The 12,993-nt window shown below is 37.8% G+C and overlaps 1 protein-coding gene across 2 annotated transcripts in view; it reads left to right on the forward strand.

Annotated features, from left to right (window-relative positions):
* Positions 1 to 12,993, forward strand: part of adcy7 (adenylate cyclase 7) — a 168,712-nt gene that overhangs the window by 15,506 nt on the left and 140,213 nt on the right. The window lies entirely within an intron of this gene.

Below are 12,993 nucleotides of genomic sequence, written 5' to 3' on the forward strand. Positions count from 1 at the left end.
TGTTGTTGTACGTACATTTTTTAGCCTTTTGCCATATTTTCAATTGTTGCTGCTTTTGTACATTGTACTTAGTGATTTTTTTCAAGACTTTAAATGACTTTTGTATTATTACAAACAACTAGCAATAAATCTAGAATCTTAGACTTCGACAAACTTTAATGATCCACAAGGGAAATTGTTAAACACAGTAGCTCAGTCACAGTGATGGAAAGTGTAAGGATGGAAAGGACAGTGCAGGTATAAATAGACTAATATAGCAATAAAAAATCTAACATATATACGAATATATACATACTATGTGTACATAATATATAATATATAATAATATAAAGAGGCTGAAGCGAGCATGACATCACACTTGCTAGTTGGACTTTAAAGCCATCACTGTCCTCTTAATATTTGTTATTAGTTATATATAAAAATCACATCCACATCACAGACATGCTGACAAATTTCCAGACAATGGCGTGCATTTTGTTTACATCCGGTCTCGGTAGCGCGGTTTTCAGTGGTCAATGTTTCGGTACGTCACTTGTCAACAGTGCGCAAATAATAGACTATGTATATCAGTTCATACAGTAACCACCAGCTAATGTTAATGTTTTATGTTCGTGTGGTTGGGATTTGATATCAGTTTTTCCCATGTTTGCAAACACACCGTCCGTGCCTGAAAGGTGATTGGCGGAGAATGAGGAAGTGTTGTTGTGTATCCAGCGGGGAAGCGAAGACTCAAGGAGACGAAAGTGTTTACACGGGAGGTGAAAACCTGTTGGAATTGTGCCGTTTGTTATCGTAAGATTGGTGATGAAAGTTAAAAATAGCGTCAGACTTTGTGATTTCTTCTGGGGGCTACAATATATTACTTTAATTTGTTTTCAAGTAAAAAAAAACACCTTATTTTCAAAATGTGGCGGATCAATGTAAGAATGGCATTAAAACAGGAGTTCAGAACGTCAAGTTATAATAATAATAATAATAAAGAAATTTAGTCAAATGCCCTAATTTTGTCACACAACTTTATGTATTTGTTGGTGTAAGCTCATTGTTTCTAGCCCCGTCAACCTCTACACACAAAACAATTAAACCTTTTCAAAACATACACCGCTACTGTGTTACCTTTCTGACAAATACACCACATGGTGGCGTTGTTTTTAAACACCCAAAAATGTATCGCCACAAGTCTGATTACCTTGAAATTTCTCACACAGATCAATGTGCTCTGTGTTAAATTTGAGTCGGATCGGTTGAAAAATGTCTTTGCGTGGCACCTGTAAGATAATTGTAAATAAGTAATTGAGCATGTGTGTAACGATTGTTAAATGTATGCTAGTCTTCCAACGCATTTTGACCACGATCTTTATTTGATTTTAATCATCAAAGGTTCCGCTCACATCCGATAATGCGACCTAAAATTTCACGTTCCAATGTATCTCCATTTAGCTGAATTCTCTTGGAGTAGTTAAAGTGACAGTACGTCCCTTGGATTTCGCCCGGCTTTTAACTCAAAGCTAGGCGGGACTTGGCAACCAATCTATAAGTCATTGGTCCAACCCTTATTTGAGGATGTCTGTATCACCTGTTTGCTAGCATGTCTTCCACGGGATTTCCATCACAACCGGGAGGCGGCGCCACACCAAATTACCATTTGAACTTATTTACATTTGGTGTATCTGGGAAAATCATCAAAGGTTGCGCCCAGATCCTACACTTTGGCATAAATCCTTCAGAATTTTTCCAGTATCCTCTATTTAAATTGGGGCTCATTTGGCCAAAATCTCTTGGCGGAGTTGAAGTTAAAGTAAGAATGACTCTTGAAATTCACCTTTGCATCACAACACCGGTGAGAATTATTAGTAACTCCTCTATAGGTCATTGACCATTTGTCTATTGATTTTAAAAATATCTGTATTAGAAGTATGCTAGCGTGTCTTTCTTGCGATTTTTCGGCACACCCAGTAGGGGGCGCCACATTAAATGATGGTTTGGACTTATTTCCATGTTGTGTTGCCTGGTGAATTATCAAGGCTCTGCCCACATTCTTTGGTTTGGCATAAAATCCTTCAGAATTGATCATAGCCCGTCTGTCCAGCGTCTCCTATCAAAATTTGGGCTCATTTGGACGAATTCTCTTGGATGTGTTAACGTTCAAGTACGACTCTTGAAATTGGCCTTTTCGTCAAAACCCAGTTGGGACTTGGCCACTAATCTTAGACAGGTTATTAACCATTTGTGTAATGACTTTGGAACTTTTGGGACCGGACTGGCAACAAATCCGGCCCATGTTCAGTTCAAAACTTGGGAGACAAACATTTTTGCAGGGAAAATTCCTAAAAACACAGGAGTGCCCCTTTTGTACAGAAGGACTCGGACCACTGTAAACACATCGTCATATCCTTGCATTGACAATTTAACCTAAAAAACTGGGGTACAAACTTGTCATTTACATAACTGAGGCGTTCTTCAAGGCACCTTTTTTAAGTCCCCTTCTTTTTTTGTAATGTGATTTATGTAACTAAGGTGTTCCTGTAGCTGTTTACCTCCGATGCAGTCAGTTTAGTCTTTAGTTCTACTACTGGTGTTCCTCAGGGTTCCATTCTAGGTCCTCTTTTTTTCATCATTTGGGCTATTTAACTGGTGGACCGAGAGTTTATTAAAAAAAACTTTTTTGCAGCCGATTCTTAAAATGCTGTCATGGAGATCTTTGACTAGCTAAGGTCCTTAAAAACCGCAGAGCGCGCCTGTGACTGATAAAACAAATACACCAAAATCAAATGTGTAGTGGGCGGCGGTTCTCCGGAATATACAAAGTAAGAATACCGTATTTTCCGGACCATAGGGGGAACCGGATTATATGGTCTATTTTCGATCTTTTTTCATATATAAGGCGCACCGGTTTATAGAGCGCAGTAAAAAAAAGTCATTATTTAATTTTTTTCGAAATTCTAAACACTTCCTTGTGGTCTACATCAGTGGTCCCCAACCACCGGGCTGTGGCCCGGTACCGGTACCGGCCGCACAAGAAATTTAAAAAAAAAAAATACATGAAAATAAAAATTGTAATTTTTTTTTTCATTAAATCAACATTAAAAAAACACAAAATACCCTTACAATTAGTGCACCAACCCAAAAAACCTCCCTCCCCCATTCACAAAAAAGGGTTGTTTCTTTCTGTTATTAATATTCTGGTTCCTACATTATATATCAATACAGTCTGCAGGGATACAGTCCGTAAGCACACATGATTGTATTTTTTTATGACAAAAAAATAAATAAATAAATAAATAAATATACCCCACCCCCGGTCCGTGGGACAAATTTACAAAAGTTACAAAAAGGTTGGGGACCACTGGTCTACATAACAAGTAATGGTAGTTCTTTGGTCAAAATGTTGCATAAATTATGTTTTACAGATCATCTTCATGTCGCTTTCTGACAGTCGCTTCAGGATGCGCCGTTTTGTGGGTGGTCTTATTTACGTGGCTCACCTTCGACAACATCTTCTCCCCGTCATCTTTGTTGCACCGGTGTAAAGATGGCGCTAACTGTTTTAATGACATTCAGACTTTACTTAAATCAATAACGGAGCAGCATCTCCTCATACGCCGGAAATGTGTCCCGTGAAAAAACGTCTGGCCGGAACTCTCTAATAACTAAAGTTCCTTGGGTGAATAATGTAAACTCACTACACCGGTATGTTTTAGTGCTTTCATGGCGAGTCTACTGATCGATATAAGTAAGAACTTTACACTACTTTATATTACAAATGGCAACAGCGGAGGATGAATGTCCCAAAACAAGAAGAAGCTTATCAACTAAAGTGTCGGCACGGACTACAAAGGCGGACTCGTGCAGTTTTTCAGGATTCATGCAGATCCCAAATATAGATCAGCAGGTACCAGAAGGTAAGAAAAGTTGCTTTTGCGTATTATTGCGAAACAAAACGCCAGATAATGTGTCTTACCTTATACACACACCATAATAATACTCCTATGTTGAAGCACATCAAGCGGTGCGGCTTCATAGCTTACCAAAGTCGTACTAAAACATTTTTGATGGATTTTTGAGCGCCGTGTGTAATGTCCTATATTTTCAATGGAACATGTAAAATGTTGGTGTTGTTCACTTGAGTCGTATTGCCATCATATTGCAGTCTACACATACCTCTTATGTGTGACTGCCATCTACTGGTCACACTTATCATTACACCATGTACCAAATAAAATTGCTTCCAGGTCGGTAAGCAAAATCAGAATTATTCCGTACATTAGGCGCACCGGGTTCTAAGGCGCACTGTCGAGTTTTGAGAAAACAAAAGATTTTAAGTGCGCCTTATAGTCCGGAAAATACGCCCCCCCCCGTCTTTAGCTTTCTGGAAATCTGAAAATCCCTGTTTTAGGAGATACCATGTATGTGTTTTAGGCCAGTGGTCCCCAACCTTTTTGGAACCGCTTGGAAATTTGTCCCACGGACCGGGAGGGGGGGGATTTTTTTTTTTTGTCTAAAAAAATACAATCATGTGTGCTTACGGACTGTATCCCTGCACACTGTATTGATCTATATTGATATATAATGTAGGTGCACTAATTGTAAGTGTGTCTTGTGTTTTTTGTGTTGATTTAATAATGAATAAATAAAAATATGTATATATTTTTTTTTTCATTTTTTAATTTCTTGTGCGGCCCGGTACCAATTGATCCACGGACCGGTACCGGGGACCACTGTTTTAGGCGATATTTATGTGATGAAATTAGGACACCCTTCAGTTTTTAAAGTAAAAAGCAACATTTTTCCCAGCATCCCTTCCCTAAACAAGCGCGCTTAGCAACAGATGTAAACACAACCTCCCCGCCCGAGGTAATAACCTCCTGTATTGAACGGCCTTGCTCGAGCTGCCGGAAGCTGCCAGTACGAGTCCACGCTTGTCTCCTGTGATGTTTGAGTACAGTTGCCGCAGATGTGTGGGTGTCTTGTTCTTTCTCTCGCCACCCCCCTCCGCCCCCCGCTCCTCTCCACATTTCAATATTTTTCCGCTTACTTTGGCTTCAAGGGCGTTATGTAATACTTGCAAAGCGTTCCCCATCCTGCAAAAAAAAAAAAAAGTGCCCTTTTCAGAGAGAGGTAGAGTTTGCGGAACTCCTCGTCTCTTTAGAAAAGGACCTGTGGCAGAGTGCACGGCGGAGGAAAGGAAAAGAGGATGCCGGTGCTGGTGAGCGTTTTTATCTGCAAGCGGTTTTTGTGCTCGTTACCGTGTTTGTAGTGTCATCCTCCCTCCTGCAGAGTGTTGTCTTTTTCAATAGGCCACTGATTGTATTGAGCGGCTTAATGAGTGATTAGCTTTGTTGCTGCAAAAGCCTTCCGCTGAATAGAATGGTCTGCATGGAGGAGGAGGAGGAAGAGTGCCGCACTTCAGTTTGATATTTGCTGTAGTCACTCTGGACAGTCAAAGTATTCTTGCTGTATTTGCTCCCATTGTCCGTTTATTGCGTGGATGTCCAAAGTGCAGCCTGGGCGTCCTTTTCAATTGTTTACTGTTAAAAATGGAATTAATTCAATATTAATGACAGATCCCGTGTAAGGGTGCTCAAAACATCGATCCACATCCAAATCGTTATTTTTTTCTATTTTAAGTAAATTCAGAATTTTTAAGTTGATTTGAGGGGAAACCGTTTTTTTTTTTTTTTTTTTTCAATTTTACTTGGTTTGGCATAAAATCCTTCAGAATTTATCATAGCCCAAATTTTTGCAATTTTTTTTTAAGAATACATTTTTTCGTCAAGTACAAAACTCAAAAGCAGTGAAGTTGGCACATTGTGTAATGCATGAATAAAAACAAAATACAGTGATTTGCATATCCTTATATTTAATTGAATAGACTGCAAAGACAAGATATTTAATGTTCGAACTGAGAAACTTATTTTTTATTGCAAATAATCATTAACTTAGAATTTAATGGCAGCAAAACATTGCAAAAAAGATGGCACAGGGGCATTTTTACCACTGTGTTACATGGCCTTTCCTTTTAAAAACACTCAGTAAACATTTGGGAACTGAGGAGACCAATTTTTGAAGCTTTTCAGGTGGAATTCTTTCCCATTCTTGCTTGATGTACAGCTTAAGTTGTTCAACAGTCCGGGGTCTCCATTGTGGTATTTTAGACTGCATAATGCGCCACACATTTTCAATGGGAGACAGGTCTGGACTACAGGCAGGCCAGTCTAGTACCCGCACTCTTTTACTACGCTGTTGTAACACGTGGCTTGGCATTGTCTTGCTGAAATAAGCAGGGGCGTCCATGATAACGTTGCTTGGATGGCAACATATGTTGCTCCAAAACCTGTATGTACCTTTCAGCATTAATGATGCCTTCACAGATGTGTAAGTTACCCATGCTTTGGGCATTAATACACACCAATACCATCACAGATGCTGGCTTTTGAACGTTGCGCCTATAACAATTCCTCTTTGTTCCGGAGGACACAATGTCCACAGTTTCCAAAAACAATTTGAAATGTGGACTCGTCAGACCACAGAACACTTTTCCACTTTGCATCAGTCCATCTTAGATGAGTTCGGGCCCAGCGAAGCCGGCAGCGTTTCTGGGTGTTGTTGATAAATGGCTTTCGCTTTGCATAGTAGAGATTTAACTTGCACTTACGGATGTAGCGACAAACTGTAGTTACTGACAGTGATTTTCTGAAATGTTCCTGAGCCCATGTGGTGATATTCTTTACACACTGATGTCGCTTTTTGATGCACTACCGCCTGAGTTATCGAAGGCCATGGGCATGTTGCTTACGTGCAGTGATTTCTCCAGATTTTCTGAACCTTTTGATGATATTATGGACGGTAGATGGTGAAATCCCTGAATTCCTTGCAATAGCTGGTTGAGAAATGTTGTTCTTAAACTGTTCGACAATTTGCTCACGCATTTGTTGACAAAGTGGTGACCCTCGCCCCATCCTTGTTTGTGAATGACTGAACATTTCATGGAAGCTGCTTTTATACCCAATCATGGCACCCACCTGTTCCCAATTAGTCTGTTCACCTGTGGGAAGTTCAAAATAAGTGTTTGATGAGCATTCCTCAACTTTCAGTCTTTTTTGCCACTTGTGCCAGCTTTTTTGAAACATGTTGCAGGCATCAAATGAGCTAATTTTTTTAAAAAAAATAACGTTTCTCAGTTCGAACGTTAAGTATCTTGTCTTTGCAGTCTATTCAATTGAATATAGGTTGAAAAGGATTTGCAAATCCTTGTATTCTGTTTTTATTTACCATTTACACAACTGGTTTTGGGTTTTGTAAAATGTATTACAAATGCACTGGTTTTAAAAGTTGCGAGTGATAAACGTTTATATAGTGAAATGAAAAGAAATGTAAAACTGCATCTATGTACATAAATTAAAGATGCATCAATAATCGATTTTTAATGGACTCGTAGCTCCTGAGGTGTGAGGTTCCCAAACATTCCCGCCTCTTTGTCTTGTACTTTTCTAATGTATTCTATATTATTTTATTAGTTTGATTAAGATGATAGCATTTTTGTAAATAAAATATATTTTTTTAATGTTTTTTTGGCCATGTATAACTCGTACATCAGCAGCCAAGAAGAGCTTTTGTAACCTGTGCCCTGTTTTGAAAAGGTTTTTTTATCATAATTCATATACACAATGATACATTACGAGAATCGTGTTGTACTGAGAATCGATTCTGAACCGAATCGTCACCCCAAGAATCAGAATCGACTCGTGAGGTGCCTAAAAATTCCCACCTGGAATCCTGTGTGTGTTTGCTCTGTGCTGTGGTTAAAAGGTCTATACATGGTGGTTGTACCAGTCATAGTCATGATAAATACAGTTAACTGCAGTTTAGGAAATGTGTCTCAATACTTTTGTCCGTATGTGGCTTTTATATCGCATGAAAAATTAGATGCTTTGACTCAGAACTAGAAAATGATGAAACGGTTACCCATTGATGTTACGTTTCGGTGTTGATTGTTGTTGGTTTGGGCTTCAGAATGCAGAGACGGCAGGCGAATGGCAGGTAAAAAGTATTTAATTAAAAAAAAGTGTAGTAATGATATGAAAATGTGTTATCATGGTTATTGTGACCAAAATCTTCAGTTATTATTATCGCTGTATTGTTGAATGTGCTTAAAAAAATACACACATATATTGGAAAAACTTTTTTTTTTTTAAACAACTAAAACAGTGGTTCTCAAACATAATGACCAACATTAAAATACTGTAGCTTAATAGTCTTAAGTCAGGGGTGTTCAAAGTGCGGCCCGGGGGCCATTTGCGGCCCGCAGCTAATTGTTTACCGGCCCGCCACACATTCTGGAAATACTATTGTAAAAATAAAAAAGAACATTTAAAAAAAGTGGAATGAGGTGAAATCTAGCTAGAAAAAGTTGCAATGTTGACACAAAAGCTGCCATGCAGGCTGTTTTTTTTCTTTCATTTTTCTTTTTTTTGCCATTGCTCAAAAAAAAAAAATAATGACAAAAAATCCATGTTATAATGAATTATTTTCAGGGATCCAATTACTTCAAATATTTCACTTTAAAATGTTTTATGTGGTAAATATTGCATATATTGTGTAGTAGCCATATAAAAACATCAAAGTTTTCTTTGACAAAAGCGCATAAAACAAACAAAATAATAGTTCCAGCATAAAATCGACAGATATATCTGAAGTTGATCTCGTAACTTAAGTGTTGAAAGTAAAAGAAAAACCTAATAAAAATGTATCACTTTATGAGTGGGGCAACTTTTGGATCCCAAATATATTTAGTGATTTTTTATTTATCTTTCCACTGTGATTACTCAAAAATATGAAATAATTCAAATCAATGGTGTCCTGCATTATTGATCTTTTAGGGCTATAATTACTAAGTACTGCATATTTCAGTTTTACTATAAAAAAACTAAGTTGTTTTTGACAGAAAAGCCATAAAACATTTTTTTAAAATTTGTATTACTTTATATCAACTTGAAGTTGATATAGAGATTTACTGTAAGCGTTAAATAATAATTTAAAAAAATAATCTGACTTATTTTTAACATTTTAATGACTGCGACCCTTAAAGGTAAAATTAAAAAAAAAAAAAGCATATATTTTGTTATGGTTTGAAAATTAAAAATATAAAAATGGCCCCCACATGCTTTAATTTTTCCGTGTGCGGCCCTCAGTGGAAAAAGTTTGGACACCCCTGGCCTAAAGGCCTACTGAAATGAATTGTTTTTATTTAAACAGAATGGATCTGCTATCCCCATGTGTCATACTTGATCATTTTGCGATATTGCCATATTTTTGCTGAAATTATTTAGTATAGAACAACGTCGATAAAGTTCGCAACTTTTGGTCTCTGATAAAAAAAAAAAACCTTGCCCCTACCGGAAGTAGCGTGACGTTGTCAGTTGTTCACTCCCTCATATTTTCCTATTGTTTTCAACGCAGCTAGAGCTATTCGGACCGAGAAAGCGACGATTACCCCGTTAATTTGAGCGAGGATGAAAGATTCGTGGACGAGGAACGTTAGAGTGACGGACTAAAATGCAGTGAAATACATATTTTTTTTCGCTCTGACCGTAACTTAGGTACAAGCTGGCTCATTGGATTCCACACTCTCTCCTTTTTCTATTGTGGATCACGGATTTGTATTTTAAACCACCTCGGATACTATATCCTCTTGAAAATGAGAGTCGAGAACGCGAAATGGACATTCACAGTGACTTTTATCTCCACGACAATACATCGACGAAGCTCTTTAGCATGAGCTAACGTGATAGCATCTGTCTCAAATGCAGATAGAAACAAAATAAATAAATCCCTGACTGGAAGGATAGACAGAAGATCAACAATACTATTAAACCATGGACATGTAACTACACGGTTAATAGATCTCAGCCTGGCAAAGCTTAACAATGCTGTTGCTAACGATGCTAAGGCTAACTTAGCAACTTAGCAACCGGACCTCACAGAGCTATGATAAAAACATTAGCGCTCCACCTACGCCAGCCAGCCCTCATCTGCTCATCAACACCCGTGCTCACCTGCGTTCCAGCGATCGACGGCGCGACGAAGGACTTCACCCGATCATCCGTGCGGTGGCCGGTGGGCGGTTAGCATCGGCTAGCGCGTCTGCTATCCAAGTGAGTAGTCCTTGTTGTGTTGCTACAGCCAGCCGCTAACACACCGATCCCACCTACAACGTTCTTCTTTGCAGCCTCCATTGTTCATTAAACAAATTGCAAAAGATTCACCAACACAGATGTCCAGAATACTGTGGAATTATGAAATGAAAACAGAGCTTTTTTGTATTGTATTCAATGGGGAAGGCATACCTCTGTTCCCCGGGCTAAGACTATAAAAATGGGACCCATTACATCCCCGCTTGGCACTCAGCATCAAGGGTTGGAATTGGGGGTTAAATCACCAAAATGATTCCCGGGCGCGGCGCCGCTGCTGCCCACTGCTCCCCAAGGGGATGGGTCAAATGCAGAGGACAAATTTCACCACACCTAGTGTGTGTGTGACAATCATTGGTACTTTAACTTTAACTTTAACTACGTCACGCGCATACGTCATCCTCCGAAGGCTTTTTCAACCGGAAGTGTGGCGGGAAATTAAAAATTGCACTTTATAAGTTAACCCGGCCGTATTGGCATGTGTTGCAATGTTAAGATTTCATCATTGATATATAAACTATCAGACTGCGTGGTCGGTAGTAGTGGGTTTCAGTAGGCCTCTAAGTAGTCATTAAAAACAAAGCCGACGTTTTATTGAACAAGTATATTTAATATTTTTGGCCACTGACATTACACAGTTTGAACAGTAACACTGTATTTGAATATGGGAAAATAAAACACTGTACTTTCATCAAGTGGTTCTTTGTCGTACCACTTGATGGCGCCAGCGTACCACTAGTGGACCACTGAGGGCCAAAGTTGAAGAATCAGCGGACAAAATAAATGGACCCACTGTTAGACAGCCCGCTGTTTTGCATGTTTGTGTTTCTTCTTGCTTCACTGATGAGTTTTCTGTCGGGCGAGTGTCATTTTCCTCCGAGTATGCAGTACATCCATCAGTCTGCTCTAAGAGAGCACAGCTTGTAGGTTCAATGTGCACAACTCAATATCTGCTGGTACTTCATGGCACCGTTGGTAATGATGTTTGTGTGTGAGAGTGCGGAGATAAAAGCCCCAGGGTGCATACATTGTGGTGATCTTCTTCCAACAGAACCAAGGACAATCCAGCAGGCACAAGACATTGAAACAACGTTGAGAACTTGCGGAATTAGGTTCGAGCAAGTCAAACATGACGTTGGAACAACATGCTTTTTGATGACGTTTAATCAATGTCGGGTTCTGACATTGATTTGACCTTCGAATATTGGTCATTTTCCAGCTAATGTTTTACAACACAAATACAACGTTGAAACAACATGCTTTTTGATGACATTGTTTCAATGTTGGGTTCTGCTGTTGATTTGACCATTGAAATTTGGTCATTTCCCAACCAATATTCTACAGCCTTTGATAGTAGGCTAATATTGCTAATATAGACACTTACATCATGTGTTGCCTTCATTATAACACTTAGATAAGGCTTTTAAAGTCATTTTGATAGTAAGCTAATACAAACACTTATATCATGTGTTGCATTCATTATAACACTTGTATAAGGCTTTTAAAGTAATGTTGATAGTAGGCTAATATAGACACTTACATCATGTGTTGCCTTCATTATAACACTTATATAAGGCTTATAAAGTCATTTTGATAGTAGGCTAATATAGACACTTACATCATGTGTTGCCTTCATTATAACACTTATATAAGGCTTTTAAAGTCATTTTGATAGTAGGCTAATTTAGACACTTACATCATGTGTTGCCTTCATTATAACACTTGTATAAGGTTTTTAAAGTCATTTTGATAGTAGGCTAATATAGACACTTACATCATGTGTTGCCTTCATTATAACACTTACATAAGGCTTTTAAAGTCATTTTGATAGTAGGCTAATATAGCTAATATAGACACTTACATCATGTGTTGCCTTCATTATAACACTTGTATAAGGCTTTTGAAGTCATTTTGATAGTAGGCTTATATAGCTAATAGACACTTACATCATGTGTTGCCTTCATCATAACACTTATATAGGGCTTTTAAAGTCATTTTGATAGTAGGCTAATATAGACACTTACATCATGTGTTGCCTTCATTATAAGACTTATATAAGGCTTTTAAAGTCATGTTGATAGTAGGCTTATATAGCTAATATAGACACTTACATCTTGTGTTGCCTTCATTATAACACTTGTATACGGCTTTTAAAGTAATTTTGATAGTAGGCTAATATAGCTAATATAGACACTTACATCATGTGCTGCCTTCATTATAACACTTATATAAGGCTTTTAAAGTCATTTTGATAGTAGGCTAATTTAGACACTTACATCATGTGTTGCCTTCATTATAACACTTGTATAAGGTTTTTAAAGTCATTTTGATAGTAGGCTAATATAGACACATCATGTGTTGCCTTCATTATAACAATTATATAAGGCTTTTTAAAATAATTTTGATAGTAGGCTAATATTGCTAATATAGACACTTACATCATGTGTTGCCTTCATTATAACACTTATATACGGCTTTTAAAGTCATTTTGATAGTAGGCTAATATAGCTAATATAGACACTTACATCATGTGCTGCCTTCATTATAACACTTATATAAGGCTTTTAAAGTCATTTTGATAGTAGGCTAATTTAGACACTTACATCATGTGTTGCCTTCATTATAACACTTGTATAAGGTTTTTAAAGTCATTTTGATAGTAGGCTAATATAGACACATCATGTGTTGCCTTCATTATAACAATTATATAAGGCTTTTTAAAATAATTTTGATAGTAGGCTAATATTGCTAATATAGACACTTACATCATGTGTTGCCTTCATTATAACACTTATATAAGGCT

The sequence above is a fragment of the Entelurus aequoreus genome, linkage group LG02 (assembly GCF_033978785.1).
Source record: "Entelurus aequoreus isolate RoL-2023_Sb linkage group LG02, RoL_Eaeq_v1.1, whole genome shotgun sequence".
NCBI classification, from domain to species: Eukaryota; Metazoa; Chordata; class Actinopteri; order Syngnathiformes; family Syngnathidae; genus Entelurus; species Entelurus aequoreus.